This window comes from Lissotriton vulgaris, unplaced genomic scaffold (assembly GCF_964263255.1).
Source record: "Lissotriton vulgaris unplaced genomic scaffold, aLisVul1.2 SCAFFOLD_5954, whole genome shotgun sequence".
In the NCBI taxonomy this organism is placed as follows: Eukaryota; Metazoa; Chordata; class Amphibia; order Caudata; family Salamandridae; genus Lissotriton; species Lissotriton vulgaris.
The window spans coordinates 12,728-25,454 of NW_028248308.1; positions in this window are offsets into that span (position 1 = coordinate 12,728).

The following is a 12,727-nucleotide window of genomic DNA, read 5'->3' on the forward strand; positions in this document are numbered from 1 at the left end:
TCTTGAAACGCGTCAGGCGCCACATTCGAAGGAAGGACAATGATGCTTAAGCCCTGTGTTTGCATGCTGGAAATAAACAAAGTGAATTGAAAGTCTTCCTGTGGCCTTCGTGCAAAGTTGTGTTAACCTGCGACTGAATTTATTTTTGACGGCCTGACACGGTCGTGCACAGAGGCCCACTGCAGGAATGCGGATCTGGTCACAGCATCGAGTCAAGCTGTGACGAAAAGAAGGAAGCAAAAGGCAGCGTCTTTGCAGGAACGTGTCTGCCTTTCACATTTCCAGCAACAAAGCGGAGCACAGGACAGCAGAATTCCGCTTCCAACCCACAGGGGAAATACCAGTTTTAAAGTTGGACACGATGTGCACACCCACTTGGTGAAAACCTGCATAGCACTACAACACCCAGAAAGCCATGCGTTTGACTACGCCCAGAAAGCAGGTGAAATGAATAAAAGTGCAAATGCGGAAAGGAAAACATCGATGCCATAACTGAATGCGCCTTTGAGAAAGGGAGACTGAACTCTTGAAACGCGTCAGGCGCCACATTCGAAGGAAGGACAATGATGCTTAAGCCCTGTGTTTGCATGCTGGAAATAAACAAAGTGAATTGAAAGTCTTCCTGTGGCCTTCGTGCAAAGTTGTGTTAACCTGCGACTGAATTTATTTTTGACGGCCTGACACGGTCGTGCACAGAGGCCCACTGCAGGAATGCGGATCTGGTCACAGCATCGAGTCAAGCTGTGACGAAAAGAAGGAAGCAAAAGGCAGCGTCTTTGCAGGAACGTGTCTGCCTTTCACATTTCCAGCAACAAAGCGGAGCACAGGACAGCAGAATTCCGCTTCCAACCCACAGGGGAAATACCAGTTTTAAAGTCGGACACGATGTGCACACCCACTTGGTGAAAACCTGCATAGCACTACAACACCCAGAAAGCCATGCGTTTGACTACGCCCAGAAAGCAGGTGAAATGAATAAAAGTGCAAATGCGGAAAGGAAAACATCGATGCCATAACTGAATGCGCCTTTGAGAAAGGGAGACTGAACTCTTGAAACGCGTCAGGCGCCACATTCGAAGGAAGGACAATGATGCTTAAGCCCTGTGTTTGCATGCTGGAAATAAACAAAGTGAATTGAAAGTCTTCCTGTGGCCTTCGTGCAAAGTTGTGTTAACCTGCGACTGAATTTATTTTTGACGGCCTGACACGGTCATGCACAGAGGCCCACTGCAGGAATGCGGATCTGGTCACAGCATCGAGTCAAGCTGTGACGAAAAGAAGGAAGCAAAAGGCAGCGTCTTTGCAGGAACGTGTCTGCCTTTCACATTTCCAGCAACAAAGCGGAGCACAGGACAGCAGAATTCAGCTTCCAACCCACAGGGGAAATACCAGTTTTAAAGTTGGACACGATGTGCACACCCACTTGGTGAAAACCTGCATAGCACTACAACACCCAGAAAGCCATGCGTTTGACTACGCCCAGAAAGCAGGTGAAATGAATAAAAGTGCAAATGCGGAAAGGAAAACATCGATGCCATAACTGAATGCGCCTTTGAGAAAGGGAGACTGAACTCTTGAAACGCGTCTGGCGCCACATTCGAAGGAAGGACAATGATGCTTAAGCCCTGTGTTTGCATGCTAGAAATAAACAAAGTGAATTGAAAGTCTTCCTGTGGCCTTCGTGCAAAGTTGTGTTAACCTGCGACTGAATTTATTTTTGACGGCCTGACACGGTCGTGCACAGAGGCCCACTGCAGGAATGCGGATCTGGTCACAGCATCGAGTCAAGCTGTGACGAAAAGAAGGAAGCAAAAGGCAGCGTCTTTGCAGGAACGTGTCTGCCTTTCACATTTCCAGCAACAAAGCGGAGCACAGGACAGCAGAATTCCGCTTCCAACCCACAGGGGAAATACCAGTTTTAAAGTTGGACACGATGTGCACACCCACTTGGTGAAAACCTGCATAGCACTACAACACCCAGAAAGCCATGCGTTTGACTACGCCCAGAAAGCAGGTGAAATGAATAAAAGTGCAAATGCGGAAAGGAAAACATCGATGCCATAACTGAATGCGCCTTTGAGAAAGGGAGACTGAACTCTTGAAACGCGTCAGGCGCCACATTCGAAGGAAGGACAATGATGCTTAAGCCCTGTGTTTGCATGCTGGAAATAAACAAAGTGAATTGAAAGTCTTCCTGTGGCCTTCGTGCAAAGTTGTGTTAACCTGCGACTGAATTTATTTTTGACGGCCTGACACGGTCGTGCACAGAGGCCCACTGCAGGAATGCGGATCTGGTCACAGCATCGAGTCAAGCTGTGACGAAAAGAAGGAAGCAAAAGGCAGCGTCTTTGCAGGAACGTGTCTGCCTTTCACATTTCCAGCAACAAAGCGGAGCACAGGACAGCAGAATTCCGCTTCCAACCCACAGGGGAAATACCAGTTTTAAAGTTGGACACGATGTGCACACCCACTTGGTGAAAACCTGCATAGCACTACAACACCCAGAAAGCCATGCGTTTGACTACGCCCAGAAAGCAGGTGAAATGAATAAAAGTGCAAATGCGGAAAGGAAAACATCGATGCCATAACTGAATGCGCCTTTGAGAAAGGGAGACTGAACTCTTGAAACGCGTCAGGCGCCACATTCGAAGGAAGGACAATGATGCTTAAGCCCTGTGTTTGCATGCTGGAAATAAACAAAGTGAATTGAAAGTCTTCCTGTGGCCTTCGTGCAAAGTTGTGTTAACCTGCGACTGAATTTATTTTTGACGGCCTGACACGGTCGTGCACAGAGGCCCACTGCAGGAATGCGGATCTGGTCACAGCATCGAGTCAAGCTGTGACGAAAAGAAGGAAGCAAAAGGCAGCGTCTTTGCAGGAACGTGTCTGCCTTTCACATTTCCAGCAACAAAGCGGAGCACAGGACAGCAGAATTCCGCTTCCAACCCACAGGGGAAATACCAGTTTTAAAGTTGGACACGATGTGCACACCCACTTGGTGAAAACCTGCATAGCACTACAACACCCAGAAAGCCATGCGTTTGACTACGCCCAGAAAGCAGGTGAAATGAATAAAAGTGCAAATGCGGAAAGGAAAACATCGATGCCATAACTGAATGCGCCTTTGAGAAAGGGAGACTGAACTCTTGAAACGCGTCAGGCGCCACATTCGAAGGAAGGACAATGATGCTTAAGCCCTGTGTTTGCATGCTGGAAATAAACAAAGTGAATTGAAAGTCTTCCTGTGGCCTTCATGCAAAGTTGTGTTAACCTGCGACTGAATTTATTTTTGACGGCCTGACACGGTCGTGCACAGAGGCCCACTGCAGGAATGCGGATCTGGTCACAGCATCGAGTCAAGCTGTGACGAAAAGAAGGAAGCAAAAGGCAGCGTCTTTGCAGGAACGTGTCTGCCTTTCACATTTCCAGCAACAAAGCGGAGCACAGGACAGCAGAATTCCGCTTCCAACCCACAGGGGAAATACCAGTTTTAAAGTTGGACACGATGTGCACACCCACTTGGTGAAAACCTGCATAGCACTACAACACCCAGAAAGCCATGCGTTTGACTACGCCCAGAAAGCAGGTGAAATGAATAAAAGTGCAAATGCGGAAAGGAAAACATCGATGCCATAACTGAATGCGCCTTTGAGAAAGGGAGACTGAACTCTTGAAACGCGTCAGGCGCCACATTTGAAGGAAGGACAATGATGCTTAAGCCCTGTGTTTGCATGCTGGAAATAAACAAAGTGAATTGAAAGTCTTCCTGTGGCCTTCGTGCAAAGTTGTGTTAACCTGCGACTGAATTTATTTTTGACGGCCTGACACGGTCGTGCACAGAGGCCCACTGCAGGAATGTGGATCTGGTCACAGCATCGAGTCAAGCTGTGACGAAAAGAAGGAAGCAAAAGGCAGCGTCTTTGCAGGAACGTGTCTGCCTTTCACATTTCCAGCAACAAAGCGGAGCACAGGACAGCAGAATTCCGCTTCCAACCCATAGGGGAAATACCAGTTTTAAAGTTGAACACGATGTGCACACCCACTTGGTGAAAACCTGCATAGCACTACAACACCCAGAAAGCCATGCGTTTGACTACGCCCAGAAAGCAGGTGAAATGAATAAAAGTGCAAATGCGGAAAGGAAAACATCGATGCCATAACTGAATGCGCCTTTGAGAAAGGGAGACTGAACTCTTGAAACGCGTCAGGCGCCACATTCGAAGGAAGGACAATGATGCTTAAGCCCTGTGTTTGCATGCTGGAAATAAACAAAGTGAATTGAAAGTCTTCCTGTGGCCTTCGTGCAAAGTTGTGTTAACCTGCGACTGAATTTTTTTTTGATGGCCTGACACGGTCGTGCACAGAGGCCCACTGCAGGAATGCGGATCTGGTCACAGCATCGAGTCAAGCTGTGACGAAAAGAAGGAAGCAAAAGGCAGCGTCTTTGCAGGAACGTGTCTGCCTTTCACATTTCCAGCAACAAAGCGGAGCACAGGACAGCAGAATTCCGCTTCCAACCCACAGGGGAAATACCAGTTTTAAAGTTGGACACGATGTGCACACCCACTTGGTGAAAACCTGCATAGCACTACAACACCCAGAAAGCCATGCGTTTGACTACGCCCAGAAAGCAGGTGAAATGAATAAAAGTGCAAATGCGGAAAGGAAAACATCGATGCCATAACTGAATGCGCCTTTGAGAAAGGGAGACTGAACTCTTGAAACGCGTCAGGCGCCACATTCGAAGGAAGGACAATGATGCTTAAGCCCTGTGTTTGCATGCTGGAAATAAACAAAGTGAATTGAAAGTCTTCCTGTGGCCTTCGTGCAAAGTTGTTTTAACCTGCGACTGAATTTATTTTTGACGGCCTGACACGGTCGTGCACAGAGGCCCACTCCAGGAATGCGGATCTGGTCACAGCATCGAGTCAAGCTGTGACGAAAAGAAGGAAGCAAAAGGCAGCGTCTTTGCAGGAACGTGTCTGCCTTTCACATTTCCAGCAACAAAGCGGAGCACAGGACAGCAGAATTCCGCTTCCAACCCACAGGGGAAATACCAGTTTTAAAGTTGGACACGATGTGCACACCCACTTGGTGAAAACCTGCATAGCACTACAACACCCAGAAAGCCATGCGTTTGACTACGCCCAGAAAGCAGGTGAAATGAATAAAAGTGCAAATGCGGAAAGGAAAACATCGATGCCATAACTGAATGCGCCTTTGAGAAAGGGAGACTGAACTCTTGAAACGCGTCAGGCGCCACATTCGAAGGAAGGACAATGATGCTTAAGCCCTGTGTTTGCATGCTGGAAATAAACAAAGTGAATTGAAAGTCTTCCTGTGGCCTTCGTGCAAAGTTGTGTTAACCTGCGACTGAATTATATATATATATATATATATATATATATATATATATATATATATATATATATATATATATATATATATATATATATATATATATATATATATATATATATATATATATATATATATATATTATATTGCCTTAAATTATAATCAGTTATTATTAGTGTTTTTATTTTATTATTAATGATTATTTCATAATATTTATTTATTATTTATGTTTAGTATGTTTGCTTTCTTTAAACATGCATTTTATAGCATATATTTTTATTTTATGTTGCTAAGTTATGAAATGTATTTTTATATTTTTTAGACTGTTTTTAAATGTAAGATATATTTTTTAGACTTCATACACTTCCTTTAAAATGTAACTATTTAGTGACTTTTTTGGCCCTTCTATATTTTTTAGTCAGTATTTTCTGCTTTACATACAAAATATGGAAAGACAATATTTTTTACTTCAATTTTTTTACAATATTTTTATATTTCAATATTTTTGCCTTCAATATTTCATCATACAACCCTTAACTGAGCTAATGTGTAGAGTTCCCTGATATTGGGTAGCTTTGAATAAATTAAAATTGTGATAAAATGATGAAGGTATTGAGGTCCCCACATTTTGAATGTTGCTATCTCGCTGCACAACTACAGTGGGTGGGTGGATGGGTTGAGGGGCTAGCACGGAAGAGATAGCCCTGGTACAAACTCAAGTGCTAGAAGGTAAACTGACCTATTGGGCACTAGGTGGCTGACTATACACTGGAGATCACCCTAAATTACTCAAGGTCACCTTGAAATGCTGGAAGAGAAGCCTCAATTAAGCACACCTGGTCAAGCCTCATGCACAGGCCATATTATTGGTCAGATTTACCAGAGGCAATGGTTACTATAATCTGGCATAATTGGCACTGTGAATGGATGTAGGATTGTTGACAGCAGGAGACTGGTATTAAGGGGGAACAATTAAATACTTGCTGAGCCAAATGGAAGAGGAGAGGTTATCTCTTGAACAATTTCTACAGTTCTCCTGCATGTTTAAGTTTAATAGTCGTATGTGATTTGCAATGTATAGACCAGTGATGTGTAAGTTTTAGACCATTGGTTAGTTAAATAAGACCTTTGAGAGCAATAGGTTTTTCTGAGGTTTTTAGCAGTGTTGTAAGTATAAATTACATTTTGGCTTTGTGTCTGCTGGCTGACTGGTCACCCATAGCACCTAGGCAACATAAATACTACATTGAGTACTCTGTAGCTTTTGATGTGATAGCTGTAGGAAACTTAGTTTTTGTTGCAGTAGTCCCCCTCCCCACCTTTTGCCTGGTATTTGATGCAACTTTGAATGAAGTGCACTGAGTTCCTGCTCCCCAGGCCCCCAGTGCCAGTCTTTCCCCAAAACAAGACAACTGGTCACATGATCCCCAAGTGACCAGGCCTTTAGCTCCTCTGTAAGTCCCTGGTCTGTGGTACCTCTAGCCCCTAGGCTGTAGTTACTAAAGAGGGTTCCCTAGAGCTGCAACATATCTTGTGCCACTCTAAAGGAGCCAGCACCAAACTCATTCAGACTGCCACTGCAGGCTGACAAGGTGCGCTGAAATGTGAAAACACAAATGGCACACACCTGTGTCCCATGTCCTCTAACACTGCATGTAATATTTGCAAATCACTCTTACGAAAGGCTTACAACCCTAAAGCAGGTTGCATTATATTACAGGCATTGTAGTGAACACATGGGTAAGTAGCCCATTGGCTACTACCCCTCACTCCCTTTAATAACCCTAAATTGAGTATTTAGGGGACCCCCGATACCAGGACCTCAGATTTCAATGGACACAAAAGAAGGAGTGGACAAAAAAGACTGCTGCCCTGAGAACCGAGGAACACGACTGACTTGGCTCAAACCCTGCCAGCTCCCTGCTGCACCCAACCCTTGTGGAACAACCAACTCATCCTGCCACTTTGCAGACTCCAAGAAAACTGGAGGTTTGCCAGAGCTTTGCCAATTGCCAATGAAACTCCCTTCGAGTAGAGGAGCTACTTTCCTGCAGCCGATGACACCAAAGAAGCAACACCCTTTACACTGACATGCCGCCTATGGGGACTACCAATGCAGCAGCCAACCACGAAGAGGTAGCCATGCTGCTACAGGCCAGACCCATCCTCCCTCCAAGTATGGGAATGCCAGGACTGACCAGAGCTGCCCAACATTAATACCTGTGGGTGCCAGATCCTTTGCAGCAACCAGGGCTTGTTGTGTCCACACCGACACCTTGCCGAGGAAAGCCGACCTGCATGTTGTGGGACTTCAGGGACAGTGAGACCGATGACAAGAGTAGAACAGCTGTTCTGTTTGTCCACTTCTGCAGAAACCAAAGACAAAGAGTGAGCCTTCCATCGACACCCGAACACCTCAAAGCAACCCTGCAAATGTGCTCCAGAACCCGAGTCCGAGGAAGGTGATGGTGCCCATGGGGTCCTGAGACCTACAAGAGCTGAGCCCACCTTTGGGTTTAGCTGGACTGGACTTCCAGTCATTGTCAGTAGCCTCTTTCTGCAGGCCCCTTCCAAACGTGAGTTACTTTAGCACGTGCCCCAACGTCAAAAGACGCCACTGCACCCAAGCACCACAGCCCGTTGAAAAGTGGACCAATGGTATCCCTATGGGCCCAAGCATCTCAAGGGTTGAGCCCTCCTTTAGGTTCTCCCGGACTAGCCCCGTAGTCCCAAATTACAGCCTCTTTTTGACCGGAGCGTTCTCCATTGAAGTACCTGGACGCCACAGAGACTCCCGTGGTGACCTGTTGGTGTGGCCTTGAACCTTGCCCCATACTCACCTTAAGTCCCAGAGAACTGTCCCGTAAGTTGCTGTTCAGTTGCTGAATGCAGTGCATGCTCTCCTCCATAGAATAACATTACTACACTCAAAAATTACAAAGTCAACTTTTGAAAACTATAAAAATTCATTAATCAAAAAGTACTTTTCCGAATTATGATGATCTTGGTATTTACATTCATATAAAATTACATGTTAGTTTTGACGCATAATGGTAGTGGGCAACAAGTAGCATTGCCCTCAGCATTGCAGCCTGATTTAGTATCCAGTTTGGAGAGCATTCTGCCATAGTCAAAGGTTGGGGCTATTGACTGTCCTCAATGAAGGGAAGCCTGAGGAAGACAGCTTGGCCAAGCTAGGAATTTGGTGGCTCTTTTTGGTAACAGAGAATAGGGACAGGGGCTGTGGTGCAAAAGACATCGCAGGTGAGGTCCATGCTGGGGATTGGGCCTGCACCTGGGCCAGCACCACAAAAAGCCTATGAGGTAATAGCGGCACGCCTTCTCCTAGTATCCAAATTGGCCTATGGATAGCAGAAGTTCAGAAGCCTGTGTCCAAGAATAAGGGTTCAAAATTAACTGAAAAGCCCTTGCTTAGTATGGGTGTGGGCTCTGTGTAGCCTGAGAGGGACCAATTGGGTGTGCATTTGTCTGTGGAAATGATAGAAAAGATTATCAAGGGTTCCTTTGCTGAGATTTTTACCTAATTTTGGAGCCCACAATGGGTGGCTAACATAAGATATTTATTTGTAAAGCACACGTTCACCTAGAAGGGTATTTTGGCACTGAAAAACAGATGTCCATTATTACCTAACTGTACTAATTTTATCAATCTCAGAAGGATGAAAGGCTGAGTAGACCCACTGGGATTTTCTTTATACATATCCAGAAAGTACCATTCACAAATACAGCAAATACCAATCAACAATCAGATCATAAAACAGTTAATACAGTACAAAAGGTAGCTATCAGTTAAAGACATCATAAAAATTTTAATACAGTATAAAGCAGATTCGAAAAGCAGGAGGAATTTTCTGACCCAGTGGGATTTGAACATGTGGTCATGAGGTCAAACACAGGCTGCTGCAGTGAACGCATTAGTCCACTAAGCGACTAGACCCGTTTGGATGAGGAAAAACACTGTCAGAGTGCTCACACAGGCTGCAGAACCCCAAGGTAGATAAAACTTTACCAAACTTAAGGGCCGATTAGGATGGAGGACGGATGCATGACCGCTGGGCTGGAGGCGGCGGAAAATGCACTTCATCGTCCACCAGCAGCGGGCCTTCCGTCCGCCATATTAGGAAGGGGAACTGGGCACATTTACCGTCCGCCACGTAAAAACGTGAACCGCCGCGGGAACTCACCAGACACCACGGTGGAGGGAGCCAATCCAGGCTCATCGCCATGCGGCATGACATCCCGACCGTCTGCAATATTACGATGTCGCAAACAAACCAGAACACCGCAGCGGAAACACCTCCATCTCATAGACGGCGGAAGCACCACAACGGAGAGGAAAAGCATTGCCATGAGACCATGAGTGGAGAAGTGTGGCTCAAGGGTTAGAGCTGCAGACCCTGATGCAGAGGTCTGGGCGAGATCAGAGTTCAATTCCCGCCTCGGCGGGTCTTGGGCTCAATTTCCTCGGACCTGATAATTCTTGCCTCGGTGCCTATTCTAATTATGGGTTCCACTCTGCAACTCTGGGCAATAGCTTGCTTAATCTCCACATCGGCCCCAACAGCGCTGGGATGCCTGGCTTCACCTTGGGGGTGCCCCGAAGTGGACATTTCACAGGGAAAAGCCAGGAAGGGTTCCACAGCAGTATGCGTACAGTGCCAGGAAACCCCGGTTGGGGTATAAGTGCGCTTTACAAGTACAAACTCATTTAATTTCATTTCACCCACGGATCTGACCCGACCGCCATGGACCCAGCCCTACACGCCTTCCTGTTCTTACTTCACTACCAGCAAGTCATGCACCGTCGTGGCCGCCGCCGCAGGTACGCAAGCATGCAATACACACATACCATGCCACAGCATGCATGAACACTGGTACCTGTCCACACCAGACACCCTGGTGGGGACAGGAACACACACAAGTGCACCCACACCAGTCCCACCTCAGCACATTCACCCACCGCATCAGGCCCAACCCGCCCACGCAACACCACAGCCAGCCCACGGACATCACACCGTAGCAGCGCACACGCCAGAACCCAAGTGTCCAAGATATCAGCCAGGCAGACAGGTAGGCATGGCCCGTCCACTCAGCCCACAGTGCCTCCACCCCACCACACACACAGAAGGCACACTACACACACAAGGAGACATGCAGGAGCATCAACAAGTCCCCCCCTCCCAGGCAGCTGCACATAGACTATCCCCCCCCAACCAGCTGGACATGCACAGAATGTTGGGGTGAACATGAACACAAGACACCCAATCACAGGGCAATGGCATTGTAAATCACAAGAAATCCACAATGCAAGTACACAACAAGCACGGACAGTGACAAAGTACACAACATGAGTTACTGCCTTTATTAAACATCACAAAGATAGCACTCTGATGTACCCATGAGCCAGCCCAGTGGCCAGTACACATTGCTGAGCATGTCCATGAGAAGCTGCACAACCAAGGGGCAAGATCAGCACAGTTCCAACCAGGGCAATGAGAGAGTGCAGAGCATGTCCATGAGAAGCTGCACAGCCAAGGGGAAGATGCAGCACAGTTCCAACCAGGGCAATGAGAGAGTGCAGAGCATGTCCATGAGAAGCATCAAACCCAAGGAGGAAGAAGCAGCACAGTTCCAGGCAGGGCAATGAGAGAATGCGGAGCATGTCCAGGAGAAGCTGCACAGCCAAGGGGCAAGATGCATCATGCAGCACAGTTCCAACCAGGGCAATGAGAGAGTGCAGAGCATGTCCATGAGAAGCTGCACAACCAAGGGGCAAGAAGCAGCACAGTTCCAACCAGGGCAATGAGAGAGTGCAGACTATGTCCATCCATGAGAAGCTGCACAGCCAAGGGGCAAGATGCAGCACAGTTCCCACAGAGCCAGTGGCCAGAACAGAGCAGGTACATCTGAGGCAGCACAAGTGAGTGGCACATTGCATCACATTACTAACAGGGCCAGTGGGCAGAACAGAGCAGGTACATCTGAGGCAGCACAAGTCAGTGGCACATTGCATAATTACTTTAACAGGGCCAGTGGCAAAAACAGAGCAGGTACATCTGAGGAAGCGCAAGTGAGGGGCACATTGCATCACATTACTAACAGGGACAGTGGGCAGAACAGAGCAGGTACATCTGAGGCAGCACAGGTGAGGGGCACATTGCATCACATTACTTACAGGGACAGTGAGCAGAATAGAGTAGGTACATCTGAGGCAGCACAAGTCAGTGGCACATTGCATCATAACTCAAACAGGGCCAGTGGCCAGAACAGAGCAGGTACATCAGAGGCAGCTCAAGTCAGTGGCACATTGCATCATAACTCAAACAGGGACAGTGGCCAGAACAGAGCAGGTACATCTGAGGCAGCACAAGTCAGTGGCACATTGCATCATAACTCAAACAGGGCCAGTGGCCAGAACAGAGCAGGTACATCTGAGGCAGCACAAGTCAGTGGCACATTGCATCACATTACTAACAGGGCCAGTGGCCAGAACAGAGCAGGTACATCTAAGGCAGCACAAGTGAGGGGCACATTGCATCACATTACTAACAGGGACAGTGGGCAGAATAGAGCAGGTACATCTGAGTCAGCACAAGTCAGTGGCACATTGCATCATAACTCAAACAGGGCCAGTGGCCAGAACAGAGCAGGTACATCTGAGGCAGCACAAGTGAGTGGCACATTGCATCACATTACTAACAGGGCCAGTGGGCAGAACAGAGCAGGTACATCTGAGGCAGCACAAGTCAGTGGCACATTGCATAATTACTTTAACAGGGCCAGTGGCAAAACAGAGCAGGTACATCTGAGGAAGCACAAGTGAGGGGCACATTGCATCACATTACTAACAGGGACAGTGGGAAGAACAGAGCAGGTACATCTGAGGCAGCACAAGTCAGTGGCACATTGCATCATAACTCAAACAGGGACAGTGGCCAGAACAGAGCAGGTACATCTGAGGCAGCACAAGTCAGTGGCACATTGCATCATAACTCAAACAGGGCCAGTGGCCAGAACAGAGCACGTACATCTGAGGCAGCACAAGTCAGTGGCACATTGCATCACATTACTAACAGGGCCAGTGGCCAGAACAGAGCAGGTACATCTGAGGCAGCACAAGTGAGGGGCACATTGCATCACATTACTAACAGGGACAGTGGGCAGAATAGAGCAGGTACATCTGAGTCAGCACAAGTCAGTGGCACATTGCATCATAACTCAAACAGGGCCAGTGGCCAGAACAGAGCAGGTACATCTAAGGCAGCGCAAGTGAGGGGCACATTGCATCACATTACTAACAGGGACAGTGGGCAGAACAGAGCAGGTACATCTGAGGCAGCACAAGTCA